Source organism: Monodon monoceros, unplaced genomic scaffold, assembly GCF_005190385.1.
Source record: "Monodon monoceros isolate NGI ecotype Baffin Bay Population unplaced genomic scaffold, NGI_Narwhal_1 Super_Scaffold_3, whole genome shotgun sequence".
Classification (NCBI taxonomy): Eukaryota; Metazoa; Chordata; class Mammalia; order Artiodactyla; family Monodontidae; genus Monodon; species Monodon monoceros.
Window position 1 is genome coordinate 4,563,028 of NW_021703780.1, and position 18,584 is coordinate 4,581,611.

The 18,584-nt window shown below is 45.0% G+C and overlaps 1 protein-coding gene across 6 annotated transcripts in view; it reads left to right on the forward strand.

Annotated features, from left to right (window-relative positions):
* FARS2 (phenylalanyl-tRNA synthetase 2, mitochondrial) overlaps positions 1-18,584 on the forward strand; it is a 387,381-nt gene that overhangs the window by 90,517 nt on the left and 278,280 nt on the right. The window lies entirely within an intron of this gene.

The following is an 18,584-nucleotide window of genomic DNA, read 5'->3' on the forward strand; positions in this document are numbered from 1 at the left end:
CATGGCGGTGGCTTCTCTTGTTGCGGAGCACAGGCTCTAGGCACGCGGGCTTCAGTAGTTGTGGCACATGGGCTCAGTAGGTGTGGCTCATGAGCTCTAGAGTGCAAGCTCAGTAGTTGTGACGCACGGGCTTAGTTGCTCCGTGGCATGTGGGATCTTCCTGGACCAGGGCTTGAACCCGTGTCCCCTGCATTGGCAGGTGGATTCTTAACCACTGTGACACCAGGGAAGTCCTGAGAAGTAAGCTTTTGCTATAATTTTGACCACAACGATTGCTATATACTACTTCATCACGATGTCTGTGTGAAGTTCATATCCCATCCCACGCCCCTTTTTATAAGTGATCACTGTTGCTCCCCGTTTCCCCCGGTAGGAGTGCGGGTAAGGGACTTCTCCATAGACTTGTCTGCAATGGCTCAATCCTGGTGGAGTAGGCATCCTTCATTACAAACAACCCCTTTAGCCTCTATCGTGGTCCATCCTTGTTAGAAAACCACTCTCATTTATCATTAGAAAATTTTAATTTTTCTCCCTTTGATACTCTCTCCCACTTTACAGATGGTTCATTAGAACCCTACTGTTCCTGGGCTGCTTTTCCCGGGCTCCCCCAGTGTCAGTCTTGTGGTGATCCAAGCACAGTCTCTTTCTTCTTGCTCTCCACCCCGAATCACTCTTCTGTCCTTCAGTGAATGACAGGTTTTATTCTCCACCATGTGGTGATTGGGTTTCCTTAATAGCCTCATGTGGAGTGGGGCTTTATTGAAGGCGTTTTTATTTGGCCTTGATAGATTATAGTCACCATGTTTCCCTAATCTCTTCCTGAAAATCTTTTAGGAAGGGCTCCCCCTGTCAGAGACACACTTACACTGAAATGGCTTTTCTGTTTTAAAATTCTTTTTCTCTACCCACATGTTTACTCTGGTATATCTCTTGACAGTGAAGCAAAAGGTGGCTGGTCACAGCCGGGACCCACGGCGCGTTGGGCTTGGGTAACACCGGTCACTGGGGGGCAGAGGGGGTTTAAAGCGAGCCTGGTCTCTGCTTTCTGTGGCGCAGCGCCTGTGCAGATCATTAGCTCTTGCTTATGACAAGGTTGGAACGCGTGGCCTCTCAGCCTGAGGCCCCGACACTGACCCGTGGCTTACTGTCCATGACCTCGGGGAGCTGTCAGCACTTACTGCCTGGAGCTGCTCGTTTGCGTATATCTGGTTTCTCCAACCGGCCAGTCAGTGCCTAAAAGGTCGCTCTTTCTTCCCTGTGCCTCGTCCTTTCTCTAACCCAGGGTCCTGCACTGAGTAGCAGTTGGTGAACGTGGTATTCGAATGCCTCCCTCGTTCTGCCGACGTCCGCTCTGCGAAACATGGCAGCTCAGTGTCAAGTGCGTGGCGGTTCACCCCTCAGCTTTTCACTCTCAGAGCTGTTTCTCCTGCCCCAGGCTTCCCAAGGAGCAGGTGTATCAGTCAGGGCTGGATTGCAAGGCAGTGAGTGCCTGTGACTCGATCAGGGCAAGCTTAATATACAGGATTATTAAGTGTAACACAGAGAATCGGGGGATGCGGGGTTGGCGGGTAAGAAGAGAACTGTAGAGGGCGTGGGACTAGCAGCTACAGGAGCAGCTGACGCCCCCAGCCTGAGGCTGAGCCCCAAGGGAAGAGCTTCCCCCAACCCAACCCCCACACCCCTGTCTGTGGCTCCCGAGGGGCACCAAGCTGGTAGTGGTTTCATGCTGATGGAATCGCTGGACATCCACCCTCTGGAATTTGCTGGAAATCTGCTTCTGAGGTGCCAGGGGAAGCTGTTTCGGGGGAGGTGTCTTGCAGGAAGCACTGTGCTGTGAGACCGCCCAAGAGGGGCAGTCCTGGGGGCGGCTGCCGCTGCCCGCACGCACCACAGGGCACGGGCGCGGGGATCCAGCCAGAGGCCGCTTGCAGTGTCTCTCCAGCACCTCTGCTGGGCGAGCTCAGCACTGCGCCAACTGGCAGAGGACGAATATTTAAAGGGCCCAACTCAGTTTTCGCGAGCAGTCGATGCAGGGTTGATTTGTGGTGCAGAGGCAACTGTCAGCTGGCTCCCTTTCCTGAATATCTGGAAGGCTTCAGGGAGACAGGCTGTTATTCCCCCCCGTCAGTGAGTGGCTAGGGAAGGTCACATTTAAGGAGGCAAAGGCATTTGTCCTTGATGGTAACTCAAGGTTTCTGAATATAATTTAGGTGGTGGGAAGCCCTCTAGTTATTTGTTCTTAGTACATGGAACGTATAAAGGATGGGGGATGGTTTGAAGGATAAAAGCTCATGCTTCTGAACCAACACAGCATCTAGAGAAAAACAGATGAGTATCTTCTATCTCAGTCCTCCAGGATCTCAAGAAAACTCTTACCATGTCTATTCTCCATTCGCTGTTGGAGGCCAAGAGGGCCTCGTTGGGTTTTACTGAGTCCACATAATTACAATAGCAGTGTTTTTTATACTAGCTCAAGTGTTGTGTGAAAGCAGCAGAAATATTTTCACAGCGATGTTATGCTCTTTCAGGGTAGACTTCACACCTTGCTAGAAACCACGTTTCTTGGCCTGGTGCCCATTCCTGAAGCTGTTGTGTGGATGGTGGTGGAATTTCACGTCTTCAGCTTGGTCCGTGCCGGTGGGCGGTGACGGGCTGGAGTGTTTTTCGTCGGCCTCCGACGGGCCAGCAGCCCGTGACGCTCGCATCCCGTCGGACTGCGTGTCCAGATCCCTGAGTCTACCCTTGGACGTACAAGGTGACACCTGCTCTTTAGCTGGTACTTTAAATAGCCTCTTTCTGAGGCTTTGCCTAATGTCATGCTCCTGATTCAGCCTGGGGTAGGTCTCTGTGAAGTTGTAAACTTGTTAACATGAATGAATTTGAAAGATAAAGTAGGGTTTTCTTAAACTGGGTACATCATGTAAACACCATGCTGTTTTTCAGCTTTATAGAGACTTTGTACAGTGTTGTATGTGAACTGGTAGCATTTCATCAGAGCAATGATTTCCAACATTTTTCTTTTACCGTTTGAGAATCTGCTGAGAGGTTTGGACACCCTTCGCAGATACACACACACTTTGTATATACGTAGCTTAAGAGGTGCTCTAGGCACCCGGATGAGATGATGGAATTAGACAAGAGTCAAGGAGCCGCTTCAGTCTCCACGTTGCTGATTTCCAGCCTGAGTCTGTAGTAAATTGGAAAAGTCTCTTCTTTATTCTCTCAGCCGCTCTCTCTTCCCACTTCTGCTGCTTCTCTGTAATACTTCTCTTGGGTCACGTTACCGTGCTGGGATTGTGTTTGGTGGTGCATTACATGAACAGCAGACGTTAGGGTTAAGTTAGCCGTAGGAAGGCAGAGAATGCCTCCTAACTTGGGAATGACCGGATGTTAGCTGTCGGGGTGATTCGAGGGTCAGGCTGAAGTCAGGAGTTAAGCGTCACAGGCTGCCTAGAGCTGGAGGGTGGGTTGAGTGTATTTGGGGAAGCCAAAGGAGAGATTTCTGTGTAAGTCTGAGGTCTCTCTCCTGGGGCAGGGAACATTCCAGATCCAAAAAATGGCAGTAGTTGTTCTATGTTTAGAAAGCTTGTAAGGCAGACAGCTACCTGGCGACTGGACTCAGGTACAGAGTCGAGAGCGTGGATCTTGTGGGGAACAGATCTTACCACACGCCCAAGAGGAGGTGACCCGTGTTAGGGTTTAGTAATTAGTTATATGTGTTATTTCAGGTTCATGACCAAGGCTTAAAACAGGAAGGATTTATACCAGACAAATGGAAAAAATAACTTTCTCACAAAAGGATCTTGAGTGAGAGACTGTTTTTCAAAGGGAATTTGGGCTACCATCTCCAGGGTGATATATCTCTCAATATTTTTAGGACATGGACTCTTAGATGAAGGGAAAGACCCCTCAGTTGAGTTGCCCCAACTCTTTCACCTTTTCAGTGCAAAAAGAACTCTGTGGTAGCAATCTTGTGTCATTTTGTGGGGAATTTGGCATTGGGTCCATGTAGAGTACAGTCCATCAGCTTTGGCAGTAGTGGTGTAAATAAATGATTCTTATTTGAACTACAGTGTCTTAAATATAATTTTTTTAAATACAGATTTATTTATTCATTTTGGGCTGCGTTGGGTCTTTGTTGCTGCGCACGGGCTTTCTCTAGTTGCGGCAAGCAGGGACTACTCTTCATTGTGGTGCGCGGGCTTCTCGTTGCGGTGGCTTCTCTTGTTGCGGAGCATGGGCCCTAGGTGCATGGGCTTTAGTAGTTGTGGCACATGGGCTCAGTAGTTGTGGCTCACGGGCTCTAGAGCACATGGGCTTCAGTAGTTGTGGCATGTGGGCTCAGTAGTTGTGGCTTGTGGGCTGTAGAGCGCAGGCTCAGTAGCTGTAGTGCCTGGGCTTAGTTGCTCTGCGGCATGTGGGATCTTCCCGGACCAGGGCTCAAACCTGTGTTCTCTGCGTTGGCAGGCAGATTCTTAACCACTGGGCCACCAGGGAAGCCCCTTAAATATAATTTTAACATCTAGTTGTTAGGTGTTGATTCCATCACATATGGTGTAGTGTTTATTAAACAACCCACAATAAATTCACCTATAACAATACAACTAATAATAATTTTTGGTTGAAAGGTTCTACCAGCATTCAAAATCTACAACCAACCCATGACACCATTGAAGATCTAGTGATAATTTTCTTCTTGTGAATTGTGGTGATTCCAACTTTTCAAATGTGTTCCAGGGGTTTTTGGTGTTGTCCATTTGTATTAATCAGGATTCTCCAGAGGAACAGAACCAATAGGGTGTGAGAGGGTGTATGTGTGTGTGTGTATGTGTTTGTGTGTGTGTGTGTGTGTGTAGAGAGAGATGAGATGAGATGATTTATACTAAGAGATTTATTATAAGGAAGTGACTCACTTGCTTATGGAGGCTGAGAAGTCCAGATCAAGGAGAGCCAACGGTAGCGTTTCAGTCTGAATCCAAGTGTGAAGGCAGGAGAAGACTGGTGTCCCAGCCCAAAGACAGTCAGGCAGAGGGAAAGAATTCTTTCTTAGCCTTTCTTCTATTCAGGTCTTCAGCAGATGGGATGAAGCCCACTCACATCGGGAGGGCCTTCTGCTGTACTCAGTCAGCTGATTCAAATGTTAACCTCATCTAGAAACGCGCTCATGGAGACATACAGAAATAATGTTTAACCAAGTACCTGAGGACCCCGTGGCCCAGATAAGTGGACACAGAATTACCCATCACAGTCCTGGGCAGCCAGACTCTGTAGTGGGCACCCAGAGTCCCTAGGCAATTCTGATAACTCCTCAGCTTTGTTCTAGAGATGCCACATTTTAGACACTCCTCGTAAACCACTTGGTCAGTTACTAGTAAATAGCCTTCATTTATACATGACAGTGTAGAAGTATGGAATTGTGCACTTCTCGCCAATCGGGACTGAGTAAAGGACGTGAACTTTTGGGTGGCTGGCTCTTGGAGGCCAGCTGTGGGCCTTGGCATCATTTACGGAAAATGTTTCTGGGAGCAGTGCCTGCCGCTCTGGAAATGACACCAGCTCCGGGGAGTCCAGTCCTGGCTCTGCACCTCACTGTCCGCAACCTGAGATGAGTCTTCAGCCACTTGGAGCCTCAGTTTCCTTAGTTGACACAAGGACCACTCCTGAGTGTGGCTGGAGAGCCTGGCTGGTGGCTGATGAGCTGGAGACGCTCAGCAAGTGTCAGAACCGCTCCCCCCCCCCCCCCCGCCCCCGCCATAGTTATCTTACAAGTAGATGCCTGGTTAAGTGTACGTCTACCTGTGTGTCATCAGCATGAATCGGTGACCTCGTGGGTCCTACGTTTTAGGTCTGATCTATTTTTTTTTTAAGCCACTGCTGTCTTTTCCGTGGACTGGTTAGTAGTGTGTCTTCTGTCATCTTCCTTGAGAGGAGGTGATAGAATTTAGACAGAGCCTCACTTGGTCCTGTTATGCTTCACCCACTGATATCACGAACGAGCTGTTTAGCCATCTGAAGAGGAAGATGCAGAGTCTCTTTCTCTGTGTCATCTGTCGCCATGGCCTAGGCAGAGGGTGACGAGAGACCACGATTTTAAAGTCGGCTGCAGAATGGGTGAACTTTCCTCCTCTGTTAAATGGCGGTTGTCGTGAGAACCAGATCGCGCAGGACGCGGTGTTGGCACTACTGTTGGTTTTTGCCTCGACACATCCAGACCTCTAAGCTCTCGTGTGGTTCGCGTGTGGCTTCGTGTAAGTTCCCCGCTTTGAGGTTTCTGATGTGTCCTCTGTATAGACCAGAGCTTGGCAGAGGACCAATCTACATCCTTCTCCCACTGGTACCCCTAGGAGAACCCGTAAGAGAAGAAAAGTGCTGAAAAATGCACTCCTCACCATGGGTCGGAGTTAATAAAAGCCAGCCAAACAGCTGGATGCCCAGAACACCCAGGAGGCAGAGATCACTCGCTGACGGTGCTGACGACATTTCTGCGGGGAGCAGCCTCCCGCGTGCCAGGGAAACGGCCCTGTGGAGGCGTGTAACTTGCTGTCCCCAGGCTCTTCCTGACACTGGCTTCTCGGGAACACGCGTCCTTGAGGAACTGAACAGCCTCTGTGATATATTCAACCTGAGTTTTCGCTCATGGAGGCTTGAGTGAGGGGAGATTTGGAAAGACCGTGCCGTTCGGTGAGGACCTGTTTGAGTTTGCACCTGAAGGTCTGGGGTGGGGCTCCTGAGAAAGGTTGGACGGAAATCACTTGGAACTTGAGCTTCAGTCTTTGTAGCACCCTTGGCAGCCAGTGCGCATTCAGCTGCCTGGCAGAAGTAGCTTTTCAACCTCCAGGGTGTTTGTGTAGCATCTTTCGTCACGGAAGTCGACTTCCCCATCTTCCCATTACCGCCCTGGCACCAGTCTGGCGTCCGGGAGATGAGGGAGCAGCGGGAGAGATGCGCTCTGCTGTCCGTGGAGCACGGCCTCGGCAGGCCCCTCCTCGCTGCTCCGCTCTGCACCTTGATTAACCGGCCTGTGGTGTATCACCAGAAACCCAGGCAAGGGCAAAACTGAGTCAGTATCAGTTAGCTAAAACAGGAACGGACTTCCCACAGAGACCCCAGGATGGAGCTGTACTCAATGCGGCCCTTTCAAACACAGGTCTTCCCAAATAATGAGCCGTAGAAGATTTCATTTAGGGCCTAGTTGTTTAAAGAAATTAAAAACTGAAATTAGCAGCTGAAATCCACTTGGAGGAGTCTGCTATCCCTTTAATATGTCTGTCTGTTCATCTCACTGAGACATCCCAATCCTTCCTCCAAAGTGATTTGAATACTTAATATTTGCCGAAATGCTTTAGTTGGATTTGAATAACGTAATTGAATTTTTCCTGCTGCATTCAGGGTACGTGAAGGCTTGGGAGTTCCTGTGGTAAGATATGTGGATGTGCTTATTTTTAGAAGTGACTCTTACTTATTTCTCTGTCTGCGAGCCAAGAATTAATAAGCAGTGGACCTGCCAGACAGATGAGGCTGTATGCATCAGAGTTCCAGGCTTTATCTGCCACTCTCCAGGTGAATGGCTTGTCTCTGGGGCTCAGAGATGATCTGCTCAGTGACAGGTTTGGGTTGAGCTGAACTGGATATAGATTGGATGCCATGTTTTCTTAGGAACCTCATCGTAAACAGGATTGTTATAAAGTAAGATCCTGACTACGTGCCACTGCTTTGTGGACAGCCATGGGAGAGAGACAGATGAACTAGAAGGTCTACACCATGCAGTCGGCACTGGGAAAGAGATATGGCCAGGGCACAGGGGAAGGAAATCTTTATCCCTGGGGTAATCTTGGAAGGCTTACCAAAGAATCTTCAAGAGGAATTTGAAGTTATCCCGGCAGGGAAGGGGGCGCCGTGTTCCAGGTAACGGGAGTAGCAGATTTGAAGGCACGGAGACTCAGGGTGTGATGAATCCCTGCAGCGTGTCTAGTGGCGTGGCTGGGGCTCGGAGGAGCGATGGGCGAGGAAGCTGGAGAGAGAGGTATGAACTGTTCTTGAAGGGCCTTCGACGTAAATTTTTGGAGTCTGAGCATTAGTTTAAAAAGAATGAGGAGTCTTAAGTAATTTTTAAGCATCAGAGGGATGTACTCAGTTTGGCATTTTAGAGAAATCTGCATAGCAGCCCGTGGAATGGAGCAGGGTAGGGCAAGACTGGATTTGAGGAGACTAGATTATTTATAATCATCGAAGAACCAATGCAGGGCAAGCCCACGAAATGGCACAGGTGCCAGATAGGAAAGGGTGAACTTGAGGGGTGATGTGGGATTTACTGGATTTGGTGGCTGCGTGTGGGGAAGTGAGGGAAAGGGAAAAGCCACTGAAAATTTCTCTTGGGCTGCCTTCTGGGTACCACTCCCAGAGTTAAGGGTCACGGGGGGAGAAGTGTTTTGGAGTGGGGGTCAGGAGAGTTAGTGGACTTTGGGACATGTTTAGGTGGAGGCTTTGCACACGGACATGTCTGGTGGGCAGGTGCGGGCGTGCGCGTCTGGGATGGAGATGCAGGTTTACGCTCCGTCGCGTGTGGGTGCTTCAGCCCCGTTCATCTAGGGCAGTCGGCAGACTAAGGCGTGTACAAGCGGAAAAGGAGGCCCGCGGAATAGAAATGTTTAGTGACGCAGAGGAAGGAAAGGGAGGCTGTTAAGAGGACCAAGGAAGAGTGACCAGCTTAACTGTGAGGTGAAGGGTCGTCGTAGCAAGAGATGGGATGAGAGGGAGTTTCGTTTCTTTTGTGGACTGTTGTGTAAAGAGAAGAACTGACCATGTTCACTAAGGAGAAGGAGCCAGAAGGGAGGTTAGAGGTGCAGGAGACGTGGGAGGATTTCTCAGTGAGAAGTGTGTGGACAGGGTGTCATTGCAGGGGCGTCAGTAGCGCCTAGAGCTGGACGGGAGAGGGTGCACGTTTTGTTTTTGTTTTTTAATTGGAGGTGGGCCTGAAGGACTGCAGCATGGCTGCATGGCAGGTGCATTTAGGGGCGGGAATGGGAGGCTGGAAGTGGAGGTCTTATCTGATGACCTGTCTCTTCTCAGGAAGGAAGAAGGCAAAGCCTTTCCTCTGGTGGCGCAGTGTGGGTGTAGGACCTCTGCAGGAGGGAGATGCGTGGCTGAGTGCTCGCTGAAGTTCACTGGAGAGAACAGCACTCCAGGGTTTGCTTCTGGACTCAGCACGTGCCTGTAGAGGCGGTTCTGAATGAACCACGTCATCAAGAAGAAATGCACGAAGCCTCTGCTCTGTTCAGGGCACCGTGACAGCGGTCCTGACCTTGGAGGTCCTGCCTGCTCCCCAGAGCCGTTCTGCTGCTCCTGAGCGGGCTAGAAATCGTGCTGGTTGTCTTCCTCTGCAGTGACGGTGTGAAAGGCTGCTCTTTGGGCTTTCGCGTCGTTTAGACTGCTGGCCACAGTTAGAGGAGTGTACATCCCCTACATTCAATTTTGTAATAAAGTTTTAATTTTAGAAGAGCTCTCGGATTACAGAAAAATTGCAACGTAGGTACAGAGTTCCCGTGTACCCCACACCCAGTCCCCCCTCTTGGTGAAGTCTTACATGAGTCTGGTATATTTGTCACAGTGGGTGAATCAATTTTTGAAGAATTACCTATATTTTATTTCTTTATTTCCAAACCTTCTTGTTATGGCCTTTTCAGTTACCTTTGACAGTGGCAGGAACTCTTGTTTACTCATGATCCAGAAACTTGAGTCGAACCAATAATTTGAATGGCCTCCCTCCCTGTGTTTTTGGGATTGTTTTGTCCTAAACCCTGTTTCTTATCTCCTGCAGAAATCATACAATGGATGCAGAAAAGAAAAATGCTGCAGAGGAAAATAAATATCAACTGGAATTTTATCAAGTCAATATGACCCTGATGTCAGTTATATTATTTAAAAAGTGTTATTACCTAGTAAATGCAGTTTGTTAGACAGAAATCTTTTTTTAAAAATGGTTGCATGGACGATAAATAATGAAAAGACTCTTTTTCTTTTGGTGAAAAGATGGTGTATCATCGCCAGTGATAACAGAGCCCCTTATCCTCTGTGCCTCTAGATGGCACTGATTTTATGCTGGCCTGTAATTGACAATCTATACAGTTTGAAATAAAAAAGTCTCTTCTGGTTAAAATTATGTGTGTGTTCACTAGTGCCCTCTCTGGTCTCACGTCCCACTCAGCCGAACACAGACCTAGGAACCCCTTCTAGTTCCTGCTAAAGTACAGTTGTAACAGTCATTCAGGAACAGCTTGGAGTTTGCTGGTAATTTTGTAAGTAAGAAGGAGGAGAGCATTTGCATCATGTAATCTGCAGTGAAATCCTCCTGAAAACCTTTTAAATGAGCCCCTCCCTTCTCTCCAAGTCCCTTTTTTTGTTGTCAGCCGGGAGTTGCTGGTCTGAGCCATTCCTCCAGGTAGAACTTAATTCTCCCGGCGCTCACGTTCCAGCACCTGGAAGTCTCAAAATCCTTCAAAAAGAAATCCTGTTTGTCATGCAGACGGCTCTTGGATTTCGCGGCACCTTTAGGTTTTCACTTCCCAGCCCGGTTATTATCCCGCCAAAAGAACCCCTTACGCCCTCCTCAACTGCCAAAGGATTCTCTTTCCTTGTTACTCAGAGATTATTGTTTTTTATTTTTTTCCCGTCTAATTAAGCTGGTAATCTTTTGAATCGGATCCTTCTAAATAGAGTCATACAGCCAAATTCAACAGTATTTAAACAGCAGCTTGCAGAAATGCTTCATTCCAAGACAAAGCACATGAGCAGGCCAGAATGTCCTTTGGGGGCTGTTGTTGATTTTCATGGTCCTGCTTCTCCATCTCTTCCTCCTCCCCCGGTCCTCCTCCTTCTCCCCTCTTCCTCTTTATTAAAATGCCTGAATCCACTGCTGTCACCTCATTCAGCCTGTGTACTTCAGACTCTTTTGTTTGGCTGAATCACCTGTGACACTTTTCCATGAACATTATCTTGGGTGATCCCTTCACTACTCGTGTTTCCTGCACTTGCATTTGACATTGTGCAGGTAGGGATGCTGTTGTGGTCTGTCTCCTAGGGCTTTAGACGTTTGCTCTCTTACCTCGGGCGAAGATTGACTTAATGAACGTAGAATTAACTAGACTGGTGGTAAAGTAGGGGCTGATTGGCTGACCAGCTGGTTAAAATTTCAGATGCTGTTGCAGTGACCTGATTGTATTTGTTCTAATGTTCTAATGCAGAAGTGCTTTGTCACTGGAAAGCATTGTATCTGTTTCTCTTTCACCTTCCTAGGTGTTGTCTTGATGCTGCTACCAGCTTCCTGTTCCCGTACTTCCTTAGTTTGTTGAGATTATTCAGAAAATGAGCCTGGTTCTTTCTCTGTGGCATTGGGCCGGCCCCCAACCTGCTGCCTGAGCCCAAGCATCTCAGGCAGAAGAGGTGGGATTATTTCATCAGCATTAAGGTCAAGTTAAGATGCAACGAACGTGTGCTCTCGTGCATCCGCAGCCACATAGGGACTCCTTGAATTCAGGTTTTATTTTGATTATTCTATGCTCTGTCATCCTTCAGAGTTTTATAAAATGAACAACAGCATCACAGACCCATGTCTTTTCCTTCCAGAGGGTTTTTCTTCTGAACCACTTTTGGGTTTGAGCAGCATTTCTTCCCCTTTCTCACCTGCATTAGGATTATTTCTTTGTCTAGCTCTCAAAGCGGTTATTTTCCTCATTTCGCTTGCTGTTTTCCTTTGGTTCTCTTCCTTCCTTGGATAAGGAGGACAGGGCTGAGAAAACCTGCCTCAAGCACTGGTGTCCTGATAGGGACCCAAGGGTCACCAGCCTCCCTACACCCGATAGTGCCCTTGAGGTCCACGTGGCCTCCACCACGCAGACCCTTCCTGTTACTGGTGCAACACTGTCGTAGCTAACGTTTGGTTTATAGTGCAGTCCCCCTCAAATTACTGTTCACACTGACGCACTGACACATATGAAGGCGTTCGAAAGGCAGACCCTAATTTTCATGCTTTGAGGGATTTCTTGGCCCTTGTGCAGTAATAATGGCTTGCTTGGGATAAACCGTCAGTGTTTTATGGAGGGTGCTGCGGGCCAGGCTTCCAGGCTTCTCCTCTCTCCTCATGTTTTCTGTCCAGTTCTTAATCGCATCCATCTGACCATGGATCCTTTTTACACCAAAGCTGAAGAGATGATCATGTATATGCTGTCGTGGAAATAACCACGGAGCCTGGAAGATGGGGTCACAAATCAGAGTTTGGTTTGAATTCAGGCTTCATCACTTGCTGTGCTGCAATGGTCAGTCACTTAACTTCTGTAAGCCTCAAGTTCCCTACGTGAGAAGTGGGGAAAGAATAAGGATGGTGAGGATGAAGTGAAGCCCTAGAGTAAGGGAAGCTCTCAGGAGGGCAGCAATAGCAACTGTTAGCCAATAGTAGTCCAGGCAGCAGCTGCGGCGAAGTCAGTTACAGGGTTGTTGCATCTGCACGGAAACTCGGAGAGAGGCGGCGAGGGAGGGGGAGGGGTTGTTTAGCATTAATATGCAAGGTGGACGATATGGATTAAACCAGTGATCAATGGACAATTCTAAATGGCTGAATAGAAAAACGGCTGCTTTGGGAACCACAGACCAGCCCTAAATAACTGCTTGAAGTTGTGCTGTCATCCAAGCCCCTTTATACTTGCCCGCTCATAGGATTTTGCATGGATGTATGTTATTCTTCTGACCATTTGCCTTTTTATTTGCTTTTAAATGTGTGGTTCAAATCTGGGCCATTTTGAAAAATCCTTTTGGCTTTCTGAATTTTAAATTGAATTGGCTTTTGCAATCTATTTTTATTCTTAAGCCTGATTAGAATTAATTTCCTGCACCTGTTCTTTTCTCATTTGTGAACTACCTGCCCTGGCTTCTGCAAGCTGTTCCAGTAGGGGTGAAATTTGTCTTCTGGGTCGTTGAGGTTTCTGCAAGGACACTTAAGAAAATGTCAGAGAAATAGAAGAAATCCTAGTGGAGAAACAAATGACACAGCCTAATGTGTGCAGTTAATGGAAATCTAATTTAATTTTATCACCAGCGGATGTCTCTCAAACAGAAAGCTAAGTGAGAGGCAGCCACTTTAAGGGCCCTGGAACCAAGGCTGAGATGAGTGATTTATTCCCAGCGTGGGGACTAATTGGCTAAGTGATCTTAGCTTCTCTGGGTCTTCACCTCTCTGCAGTTCATTTCCTTATTTGGGGTTGGCTGGGCTGCTCTCTTCAAGTCCCTTCTAGCTCCAATGTTACATTTCCTCTAGAAATAAGAGCTGACTTGTGTACATGGTTTTATTCTCCTGTGCTGTTTTGTGCTGAGGGTGTTATGAATTACTGCTTTTCCTTCTTTCAGAGTTTTCCAAACTTTAGTCTTTGGTATACGTTATGGGTATTTTTTGGTTATACCTATGTATTGTAAATACTGTAGATATTCGTTTTTAAAAAGTAGCCTTCAGATGACTGACTTCTTTTACTTAGCATTGTCCTAAGCTGTACTACCTGGGGGAAGATACTCTGAGATGATGTCATCTTTCTCATCATATTTTGCCCCAGTATCTTTATCATCCATTGCTAATTATTGTCTGAAATGATTACTACTCTGGTGTTTGCCGAATGATTGTTTTCTTTATCCATCATTCCTTTTAAAATTATGTTATAGAATTTTACTTTAACGAAGATCTTTAATTGAATAAATGTATATGGGAGAAGGTAATCATTTATATTAGCATGGTTTCATGTGGATATTTCTTTATTTTGTGGGTTAGGGTCCATTACTAAAATTATTTGTTTTGTTGCTCAAATTGACCCAGATTTGGCCATTGGGAGCCTCTTCAAGTAGTCTTCAGTGTCCTTTGACATGTTCTCATCATTTTTTGGCCCCAAATGATGTCCCAGGTTCATCTTATATTTTCTCTGGCCCAGCCCTGAAAGTCATTCATTTCTCTAAGGAGCCCTGCTTTTTTTTTTTTTTTTTTTTTTTTTTAAATAAAAAATGGTATTTAGGGCTGGTGCAGGGTATTAGGGTGGTGCAGTGGTAGAGAGTCCGCCTGCCGATGCAGGGGACGCGGGTTCGTGCCCCGGTCCGGGAAGATCCCACATGCCGCATAGTGGCTGGGCCCGTGAGCCATGGCCGCTGAGCCTGTGAGTCCGGAGCCTGTGCTCCGCAGCGGGAGAGGCCACAACAGTGAGAGGCCCGCGTACTGAAAAAAAAAAAAAAAAAAAAAAAATGGTATTTAGAAGCCCAGACCTGAGTACAGCTATTGCTATTGGGATGTCACCACTTCTAGGTCCCCCTCAAATGACAGAAGTGGGCAATATATGCACACCTACTTCTGTTTCTATATCTGTATATGTATTTAGAAACGTGAATTCATATGGGTGCCTCCAATTCCAAGTCACTACCACGTGGCTTATTCTAGCCCCTCCCCATTTTCTTTGACAGTGACTGTGAGAAACCTGGTTCCCTTTACCCACAATATATTTACTTACTTGATCAGTTCTTGAATGAACATAAGGTAGTTTCAGAAAAGTGAACACATACCTCTGCAGAACAAAGTTTACTATCTAGTGTACAATACTTGCTGTGATTATTTTGTCTTTAACCTCAGAATATCCAGTTAAAATGCTGTTTTTCAAATTTGCTTTCTTAATTCTTTTCTTCTCCACTCTCTTCCATGCGGCTATGTCATTGTTTAGAGTAGAATTGGCTCTATTGTTGCTGATCACATTCCATTTTGAGTTTTTACCACATCTGGGTGGATTTTAATTATTTTTTAAAGTTTTTGAGTACATAAAATTTTAATGTGATTCCGCAAGTCAGAACTATACAAAAAGTCTACTTAGAGGAGTGTCACTCCTCTCTTCGCCCCCTTCCCACCACCTCCTCTTTTTACTCCATCCTATTCCCCAGCTCTTTTCATTCTGCAGTCTGCTACCACCCACTTTCTGGTAGGCAGTGAATCTCTTTCATTTCTGATTCATCATTTCTATGAAGTTTGTTTATTCTTATTTTATACGAATGAGCAGGTTCATGTATATTTTATTATTTTCCCTTCTTTCTTAACATGAAAAGTACCATAATAAGTTTTGAAAAAGTAGCATATAATGTTTGATCTTCGCACTTTGCTTTTTTCACATAGCTTAGAATCATTACATATCACTTCGGAGACGTCATCCTCATTTTTTATTAGGTCTCTTAAGTACTCCATTGTATGGGTAGACCATAGTTTATTTAACATCTCTCTTTCGTCTGGACATTTCTTTGTTTCCAGTACTTCGCAATTATAAACAATGCTACAGTGAAAACCTTGTTACGTATATATTAATTCTGGAGGTGTATTTGGGGTGAATGGCCAGAAGTAGAAGAACTAGGTCAGGAGGTGAATTGCAAATGTAGTTTTGTTGGATATTGACAAATTTACCTCCAAAAGGGTTCTACCCATTTTCACTTCCGTCAACAGTGTATGAGAGTACATCTTTTCCCAAGCCTCACCGAAAGAATGTTGTCGTGCTTTTTAATTTCTACCAGTACAACAGTTTAAAAATAATGTCAGTGTTGTTTTAATTTGCATTTCTCTGTTTGAATACATTTTCATAGGTTTAAGGGTCATTTTCATATATATATATATATATATATATTATATATATATATATTTGGTGAATTGTCTGTTCATGTATTTCTCCCATTTTTCTATTGAATTTTTGGCCCTTAAACCAATGAATTTATTCCACTTTCACTCTCTCTTCTTCCATTTTTTGGTTATATTATTTCTACTTTGCCATGATATATAAGAATTGTATTTTAATCTTCCAACTTAATCTCTGGCTTTGTTTTAGTCTCAGATCTACAATTTCATGTATTAATGTGTTATCCATCAGTTTTTTTTGGGGGGGGGGTTGAAATTTTCCCAGTTATCTGTTGCTTGAGTAAAGCCCATGCTTTGGTGGATCCTTCAGAAAGAGCTCATTCATGTGAAATTCCCTGTGCTCTTGTATGTTTAAAGCTTTTTCTATAGACTTGGTACCGAAAGGCCAGCGTTGCTGGGTATAAAATTCTTGGTCCATTTTTTTTTTTTTTTTTTTTGAGTCGTTTGAAAATGTGAGGCCATTGTTGCCTTTTTTGTATGTTGTTTTTGAAGAGTCTGATGCTAGTCCAGTGGCTTTGCCTTTCTAAGTTGTTTGACCTTTTTGCTTGGAGGTCTTGAGTATTTTTTCTTTTCATCTTTGAAGCCTAATAGTTCTACTAGGATATGTCTTATATTTGGTTCTTCAGGTATTCATTTTACATGGTGCCTATTATTTCTCCTCCGCTGTTTTGTTTTTCCTCTTTCACTGACTCCAGTTATATAAATGTTATTTCTTCTTTGCCTGTCTTCCATTTCCACCATTTTCTCTCTGATTCTTCTTTCTTTATCTCATTGTCCTTTTCTTGGTTGTTTTCCTGCTTTTCTTCAATTCTTCTTGCTAAATCTTTGAGTCCATTATTCCTTGCATATCTTGTAACTTAAACTTAAGTCCTGAGATGATTTCTTTCCTTCTCTTTCTTTCCTCAGTTCACAGTTTTCTGTTTTTCATTCATTTTTGTTCTTAACATTTGCATTTCTGGCCCAAGCAATATTCCCAAATGCTTGTTTGAGCAGATTTAATTTAGTTTGCAAGTATCATCTTACACTTTTCTTCTGCTTCTTGATTTTCTTTTTTGGGGGAAGAAGGTTAGATTTTCATCATTTGAGCTGTTTTGAGTGAATTTTTTAATGCTTTGTGAAAATTTTCTATCGTTCTGTTGAATTTTTTTTTGTTCCTTTTTGTGGGCTGTTGGTTGTTTAGATTTTGTAGTTCTCTGGTGCCCTCTTCTGTTAGTGTAGCAAAGTGCAGAGTCTTTAATGGAATCTGTTTTGTTTTAGTGGAAGATGGGGAATAGTTTTGTAAATCCTCTAATGCTTTAGGTTTGTTTTATTTTGTACAACCCTAAATTTTCTCTTTGCTTCTTTTACTCCTCCCTACCCAATGGCCAAAAAATATCTTACTTTCTTTTGCCCCTTTCTCTTCCATTGCAACCATGCCTTTTGAAAACCGTAGCTTCAAATTGGGCATACATTTGAGTCCCTTTTCTGTAGTCCCTCATCAGGTCTGCTAGGTTACTCTTAGGATGTTCACACTTATTCCTTCTGGTGGTGATTTTAGATCAACCTAGCTCCTCACGGGTTCCCTTCTTCTCTCTTCCCGTCAGTTTTTCTCAGCTTGTCCTTAATTACCCCAGATGAAAAGAGCAGGGTGGGAGTATAACAGCACTCTTTCTCTATGACAGTTAGCTTTGCTTCCTTCCTTCTTCTTTACATACAATTATTTGAAGTTGGGTCACTGTTCTGTTTCCTTCTGAGGGCACGGTGTTTAGTAGTTTGATTTTCTGTTGTTGTTGTTCCAAGTTATTTTTAGAGGAAATATTGAAAGACGTAGACTTTGGCAGCTGCATTGTCTTTTTAGCTCTCATAGGAATAATTTGAGACCTTGGGAAGTAGAATCTTTGTTGTGGAAAGATTTGTGTTTGATTCTGCTGAGCACTTAGAGGAACCAGCATTCTGGGGTTGCCTTAGTCCATTTTCACAGCCTGAAGTTCTCTCTGTTACCCAGGTAAGGTGACACCTGGCTGGAAGTCTTTATAAGAACTAGTCACTTTTGTATTCATTCTTACCATGAGGATACATCCTTCAGAGCACTTATCTAGCATCCCAACTTGGTCAGACACTGTGGGCTTCCAATCTGGCCTCCCTTTTATTGATAAGCTGTCACAAGCAGTGTTCAGCGTTCGGTTGAAATTGGGAAAGGCAGAGAGTCTCAGTATTTCTCTCTGGCTTCGTGTCGGGCTTTTTTCTGGCTTTGTGCTTCCTCACAGAGTTTTGTGTAGTAAATCCTCTCTATTGTGTTACTTCTTTGATGCTTTTAAGAATTTTTGTAGTTTTTAGTAGCTTTATCAGGAGATTTGGTTCTAATTATCCAGCCCGTTATTACCTTGAAACAGCAATTGTTTCATTCTTTGATTAAAATAATTTTTGATTTCATGGGACTTTGGGTGGAAAGAATGATAGATTGATTTGGTCAGTTCTCCACGTTGAGTCACTCTCCCAGCAGGTAAAGACCTGCTTTGTTGTTAAAGATGGAACACTTTATTTTAGTGCTTAAGCAGCTTCAGACTGATGACAGCTGTGATTAGTAATGGTGATTGTGATGACAGAGAGGACAGTGTATTAGCCATTGCAATGTGCCAGGTACTCCATGCCCTTCATGCATTCTTTTATTTAATTATCATGAAATCTCTTAATTTATTATTCCCATCTTTCAAACCATTACCTGAAGCTTAGCTCGCATATCACTTTTTGGAGTTTACTGGATAGCAAATGGCAGAAACACATTTCAGGCCTTGTCCTGACCTTTGGAATTACAGGGTAGCAAAGTCCAGCACACTTCCAGTTTAGGAGGGCTTCACAGGACTTCGTTCCTAGACTGTGCTTTCTTACCTAGTCTCAGGTCACACTTTAAGGACAG